Consider the following 7,978-nt stretch of genomic DNA (forward strand, 5'->3'; position numbering starts at 1 on the left):
GTAAACCTACCACTAGTGCTACAAATAAAAGACCTCCACACAGATAAACCCCTGCTTTAAGGACTGCCCCATTTTTCTAGATCCTGTCTAACCCCAGGTTTGGGTTGTTCAGAACACGAGGTATCGCTGACGGTATAAAAAGCCCTCAGAAATGCTTATGCATCATCTGAGTATATTGGCGTACAAGTGATATGCTCAGAGAAACCCGCAGTCCATCAGCACAGCCGGCTGATGCAGGAGTCCCCTGAATCCCCTTATCGCTTCAGCCATGCGCATAAACATTTCAGCTGCTTGTTCCGGGCAGAACCCTCAGCTTGCAAATCCAAACTGCTTTTGCCAGCATCATCACCCTTATTTATTTATTTATTTTTACCATGTATTGCTCTCTTACTAATTTTGCATTTTGAGGTGCTTTTATACGCCTAGTCACCCGCTTCAAGTAGAGATCATTACTTGCTTCTGATTAGCACAGCGCATTTGAGTGGCATGCTGGAGGCAAAAATTTAAAATGTATCAAAATGCAAATATGCCCCCGTTGACCTCTGGAAAAATGTGTTGTGTTAGGAAGGACTTTCAAAGAAAGCCAGGAAGGAAGAGGAGAGAGAGTACGTGTTTGCAGAGGTTCGTGATATTAAAAAAACAACCACAAATGGTAACTTAGAAGTTTGCATTCTGCATAATGCAGAAAGATTTCTTTCTTTTTTCTTTAAAGAGGGAGTGGAGGGAGCAGATGATGATACTCCTGTCCACTTCATGTCTCGCTCCGCTTACTTTGCTAGAAGAACCAGGGGTTGCTTGTGGCGCACATTTTTAAAATCTGCCGAGATTCGACTATGTAGTCTAATATATGGCAATGGCCCAGAATGAGAGAGAGAGAAATTATTCATGATCCATCTTTCAGTGTGAAAGACTCTTTCTATAACCTCGCCTTAATGACTCTGCATTTAAGAAGTAGATGATTTTGACCAAGAGAAGTGAGAGGCAGCCGAATTTGCCTGGAGAAGATAAGGGTGGTAGTAAGACAAGTGACATCCCTGCAGCGAGGTGTGCCTGAGAACTGCACTCGGGAAAAAGATGCAATGTTACCCTACTTATTTGTGCTGGCTGCTCTTTTACCCACGCTGGTAATAGTAAATATACACTTTCACTAGAGAAGACTGCAGCTAGATGTTGGGTTAGTCTAGCAAAAAAAATAGTCTGTCACCCCAAAAAGGAAGGTTATGGCCTGGCCTTATCCTTAGCCTCCACAATGCTTTTCTGCAAAACTTGTTTGCCTGGAGGCATAGCTTCTTTCTAATCCCCTGACACAGAGGCAAAAATGGCAGTGTCCTCTCAAAGCAAGTCAAATGCTTTAAAGTAACACCCCCTATCTAAGCAATAGTTTGTATGAAAGTTTAGTATTAGCTCAGTGTTCAAATGAGCACTGCTGCTGTAATGAGGGCAGTTGTTACAGCATCCTTTGACCAGTCTCCTCACTCCGTTATGCATTGCTGCCGTTCAGCGCCCGGGCATGGAAGGAAAACCATGTAGAGGAGCAGGGCTGCTTCTGACTGCACTCAGCAGCACATATTTTTATCCTTCAGGCCTTATGAGTATCAAATGTGATAAACACAATAGACAAGCGAAAGGAAAGGCAACAGCCATAGCCATGATGATTACCAGCAGATAGAAATCCTGCAGAAGAAGCAGCAGCACATGACCCCCCCCCAGTCTTCCAATGGTTGCTGTGCCATTGATTAGCTAGTTTTTCTGTCTCTGGCTATTGCTTCATTGCACTTGGTCATAAATGAAAGCTATCTAATGCTAATGACCATGGTGCCCACCCTAATCATGCATTTGAAATATTAATAAAAATAATTTATGTCATGTGACTGCTTTTTAACTAGCTGCTTTCAGGACTTTAGATCAGGATTATAAAAGACACGCATTTATAAATTATTAGCCTTGAGCACATAAGCACTGCATACTATGGGGAGCACTTTTGTAGCACTTTAAATTAATTTATTGTTATTCATTCCAGCTGTCTGTGATGTAAACCTTTGGCTATAAATTTGTACCATCATCCAACACACCATTAAACTAAAGTGGTGCCCGTGCTGGAGCATATAATAAAACATATGAATAAGATTTCTGTGGGGACACTTTTTTTAAACTCACTTCTCAGTTAATGACACAAGAAAAGTGAGATAACATAGTCACCCTGTAACTATGCATTCATTAAAATATGTCTGGTGGGGGGAGACTTTTAAATTTGCACTTCTATTGAATTCTGCCTCAATGTTTTTCTTTACCAGATTGTTTCAATTCATATCCTATCTCAGGCAAAAGGCTTTGTCTGAAGCCATCATGAAGTCACTAGCTCAGACTGCCAGAGGAATTTTGTTGGACCTGAACTTTTCAGTAGTGGAAATAGCTCCTGCCCACTGAATCACAGCAGTACAAGAGCAGAGCAGTTTTACTGTCTTATCTCCTCTGCAGGCAAACATTCTTTCTCCTACAGCTCACCATGAGGGTAGCAAAACCTTATCTGCATGACTAACACCATAATGTCTTAATCCACTTAATGGTATAGCTATGTTTCATACCAGCCCATTGCCATACAGTTTCCTAAACTATAAAGCAAGTTGTGATCATACAGTGCTCCACCAAGCAGAGTTAGAACCACCCATGGCTTTGTTATTACCATATAGGTCTCATCTTGCTCACTTTAATGTTAATACTTTTTTGTCACTTTTATGAGAGACAACTTCTGTCAAGTTTGTTTAAAGCCAGTCCTGCCCGTCTCAGTCTTCTACTGATACCAGTAGGAGTTTGGCTACTGATTTCTCAGATTTAGGCTCCTGAGATCAAATATAGCTAGATGAAAACAGAGGCAAAAATATGAATGTCAGATTCCTGGCTGACGTAATATAGCACGGCTCCTTTAATTTATACCAGCTGTTCATATACCCCATGCTCCTCAGATCTAAAGCTTAAGTTATTCACCCAGTAGCAGGGTGTTTGGAAAACTGACTGAGGGCAGAAAAGAGTACACATAAAGAATTTTTTTTGTTGTTGTAACTAATTCATTAATACAAAGACTAGTTTGATGGTTTCCTTTATTTCTAAATCTACCCTAAATTTCAAGGTTTGGGAATCCGTGTCCTTGATTTGGGATCATCTCTAAACAATCAACAAGCAGGGTATCTGAACTGCTTGGGAATATGTATACACAAGTAACTTCATTTTATATTTTTAAAAAATGCCAATAGGAAGAACATATGGCAAGATACTATCTTGTCAGGGAATTTTATTTTGAAACAAATATCTAGTTCAATCATCTAACATTCTTGAAACACATTTGATGGAACTTCAAAAAGGAGCCTCTAGCACACCCCAGAACTGAATTCTGCTCTGGATAGCTGACCACACTGGCACTCTTACAAAAAGATTGGTATTACTTGGATTAAACATAGCATAGCATAAATAACATATGGACAATCATTTTGAGTCTGATTTGTATGCCACAGCAAAGACCCTCACGGAAATCTGCACAAGAGGGAAAGATAGAGGTGGGGTGGAGAATACAGAAGTAAGCAAACTGTAGTTAAACATCTGGGAGAAGTAGGTGGGAGATCAGACTATTGCTGTTCTCTCTGCCACTCCAGACACAACATAAAGCACTGTCAATGTGCACTTTTATGTCACTTCAATTAAAAGAAAACACAATTACGGCAATCTTCTGTCAGATTACAAAATGTCTTTCAGCTTCTGCCTGGATGTAGGGTTTTCACCTGATAACTAGCAAACAAGGAGTTAATGACAGTTTAAGCTCCACTGGCACAAGAGATTAGGAGAAGAGATATAAATCAGGTGCCTGTGATGCAAAAGGATGCTGACTCCAGGGCTGGAGGGTGGGCTTTAGCCATTCTCTTAGCTGTGAGTGTGATGACCTGGATGGTTACAGCAGTTACTGTGTTTTGGGCCCTCCCTTCCTGCAAAGATGCTCTATTCATTTTGAGTTTCCTTTGAATGCTCTGCTACTTCCAGCTCTAGGATTAGTTTTCAACCGCAGCTTTTCTATTTTGTCTGAGAGTATATGCCAATCAGGTCCTGGTTTTACTGATGTACAGATTTGGAGCCATTTTGCTAAGACAAAATGTTATTTATTTCATTAAAATTTTCTTTTAACTTATTTATGCAAAAGAAGAAAACTTGGTTCTGTGGGGAAAGAAAAAAAATATATAGAGCTTTTCCTTTTCGTTAATAGATTTATCACTCTCACCTGATGTATTTTGAATTATTTAAGTTCTTTCTTTCTTGTAACACATAGCTTATAATTACTATGTAACTTAGATGGTCTCAAAAGAAGGGATTTTGTTGTGTTTAAGTTGTAGCAGCTAACATGATAGTATTCATCTCCCAGCTGCTAATTAATCTTTTCCGTTATCTGTGCCTCCCTTTCCTTACTGATTACATAGAAAGAACGTCCCTTTTTTTTAACTTCTTACTTAAACTGTAATCTCTTGGGAGCTGGCTGTATTGACTTCATTCTACCAAAGTTTGTTCAAGTCCCCTAAAGCTGCCCCATGGAGAAGAAGACACGCTTCTCTTCAGTTTCTGTGTTCCCACTAACATTGGAGATACCTGCTGTATGTGCTTTTTCATGTCTCCTTGCTTGATAGGACCAAGCTCCTTAGTTCATTATAGTGCCCAGGAGCTCTGTGTGCGCCAAGAAGTAAAGCAGCCCCTTTTACATAGAGAAGGCAACTCAGACACGGCAAAAAATAATGAGGAGGAAACAGAAAGATACAGTAGCTGTGCATCCAGTTTGGTGAAAGTAGTCTCCTAAGTTGCTGATACATGAATGGTGTGTTCTTTCATCCACACAGCTGACCCCAGAGAGCTGTGGAAGGATCAGAGGAGGACGGCTGGTCGCCTGTTCATCCCTTACCTCACAGAGAGGGCATCTGCTGCTATCTGAGCCATTAAAGTGATTGCTGTGCCTGCCACATCGCTGCCTCACAGACATATGCTAGCATTTGTGGTACTGTCAAAATATGCTTTAAAGCCCATTTCAGCAGCAAGCTTGCTTAGATTACTTGCCAGGAAATGTTAATTACTGTGGTGCGGTCTTCTGTTTTCTGTGGTGCAATAACAATTAATTTACACCATTTGGAAAAACACTTACACTTTTTTATTAAAAATCAATAAAATCAAATCAATACAGTGTAAAGTATACAATATCAAAATGAAAAGCTCTTGTTTTTATACTTGAGCGTCCCTCATAAAATTTCACTGTTAATTCAAGCAGCTTACCTACTCTGATCTCATGGAAAGCTGTCAAGTTTCTTTTTAGCATTTTGGAAATTACTAAAGATGGCTACCCCAATACATGGCAGAAGAATGCAATAATTAAGGCCCAAGCTGTAAGTCAATATGATGATGCAAATACTGCTGCATTCATCATCCCTCTACATTGCATCACCTATGCACCTGACAGTCCATGGAACCCATTTTAAATCAGGACGGTGGTTAACTTTTATTTGTAGCAAGGCACAGACAAGATCAAGGTTGTTACGTGGCTTAAATTCCAGTCCCTGCCTCCTGCCATTGAGAAGACAGAAGCTCTGGGACTTGTCCAGTGGTGGGTGATCCAGCCCAGCAGCTTCACCAAGAAAGTGCTCCCTCAGCCCAGGGTGGGACATCCCCGAGCGCAGAGTGAGGAACACTCTGCCCTTTACAACACAAGCCCCGTTTTCATCACCATGACCTACTGCTGTGGTGTGCATATTTCGGAGTGCATCCACAGTGATTATAGCTGATTTTTAGGAGTTAACCAGAACAGAAAGAAATCGGGTAACTTTAATCCTGTGGATGGGCAGATCACCACTTCCTTTCTACAGCGAGAAATATCATGGCTTTGAGTTTGATGTGGGGTTTTTTTAACAATGAATTGACAGATGGTCCTTTTAAATGTGTGAAATGATCCAGATATGACAGTAGGTTTTTCAAAGCCATTAGACAAGTCTGGTAGCTCATGGCAGTGGGCTGGGAGGACAAATGTCACTGAGATAAAAATGCATTAACTAGACTAATTTAAAAGGGATGGAGAACTCATACAAAACCACCAGAAACTCCTCCTGCTTTGCTGCAGTGGTACTGGGAATCCAGACATAAGTGAACAGTAGAAAAAAAACCCTTTGAAATAAAATCAAAGTTTTGCAAATTGGGATACTTGGTTTGAATCATCTTTAGGAATTCCAAACTGTGGCAATATGTCACTGAGATATCACAAAAAGTTGCATATGTCTGTATGTGGCACCTGTGTGTGCACCAGCATTCCCCACTGCAATGGGAGCTGTGAGGTAAACACTATTTTGTTATCGTGATGGATGAGTCTAAGGTTTCTCTGTACCACAAAAACTTACATTACTCCATCCTGCTTTTTGTGTGTCATGTTATTTTTCTCTTTTTTTAAGTTCTGTTCTCTGTGTGGTGAAACTGGTCCTGACTGATTTTCTGATGCCTGAGCCAGTTAAGCCAGGACAAGCCCTGCAAAGGTGGGATGATTATTTACATTATATAAGCCTTTCAGACTCTTGCAATATGGGTCTTAAGCATATTATTAAATTCAGGCATATTACTAAGTCCCATTGAGGTAAAAAGGATGTGCTTTAGGGCACAGATGACTATCAGCTAAGAAAAAAACTGAGAAAGTTTTTTCCTTCACAAGGGTAATTGATTACTTGTGGAATAACTTCTCTCAGAAACTATCACTTGATCTGTATTTGAAGTGTATAGGAGTGAGCTTTATATTAGTAATCTCCTCCTACTGCAGAATGAATGAGTTTCAATAACACTGCAGAATTTTCAAATGGAAACAGATGTTCTGTTGGACATCCTACAACAGAAAATCAAATTAGGAGAGCCATAAGTAGACCTTCCATCTGAGAGGGCTCCACAGTGATAGCTGTGCAGAAATGAACTCACCATTGGGCTGAAGTAGCAAAAGCGATATGAAGACCAGAAAGTTTTCATGGCAGGCTTATTGAATTCCCACTATTTGGCTTATTTCAGGTAAATGAGATGCTTCGTATGATGCTCTTTAATTATCCTCCAGAGGACTTGTGTACTGTTTTCCATCTGGAGCTGAAGTAGGCTGCCTTTCAGTTGTTAGCAAGTATTTGTACTGCATTTTTACATGGATATATCAGATAGAAATGTAGGGAGAGAGGCTCCAAAAGCACACAATGCAACATCTTACATCGTACCTGCCCCAAAGAGCTGATTGTTTACGCCAGTCTGACAAAAGATGTCTAAGGTAAGAGGTAGGGGTGTGGCAGAATTTTTGCTTTTATTCAGAAGTTTATGTTGAACGAGTAGAAAACAGGTTTTCCAAATTGCATAAACACATTCAAGGGTCCTTTGGAACAGAAGGTGCTTTATAGGTTTTAAATATTTCACTGGTCCTCTTCACAGATAACATAGTATAGCACCATGTGAATGTGCAAGAGGGATTTACCAATGATGCTCCTTTATTTCTTTTAATAGATGTCATAACATAGACAGAAATATTAGATGCAAGCAAGTCCTATGGTTTTGATTGTGGTTAGTCTGGACAGTTCTGGTTTGCTTTAAGTAGAAGCTGATGAACAATGGTTTAAAAGAAGAAAAGGAAAATGGCCCCAGCACTGAGGTCAGCCAGCCACTTCCTACACCCAGCTGTTTCAGTTTACTTTTTAATTAAGTTTGGCTTAAATTAATGATGACAGTTTAAAGAGAACTCTTTCACCTATTTAGCCTACTTTACATCTGAAACCAAGTCCCTTCTGTCCAATTGCATTTTGTTACAAGATCTGCAGTTCGGTTCCTAAAAGTCCCTAGTTTTTCCCCACTTTATTTTGTCATCTCTCTGCTCTGCTATTGCCCTCTGCCCTTTTGTGCCCTTTCAAGGGAGGGCTAAAGCTATTGCTGCTGTGCTATGGAAACAAAGTGC

This window comes from Patagioenas fasciata, chromosome 8 (assembly GCF_037038585.1).
Source record: "Patagioenas fasciata isolate bPatFas1 chromosome 8, bPatFas1.hap1, whole genome shotgun sequence".
NCBI classification, from domain to species: Eukaryota; Metazoa; Chordata; class Aves; order Columbiformes; family Columbidae; genus Patagioenas; species Patagioenas fasciata.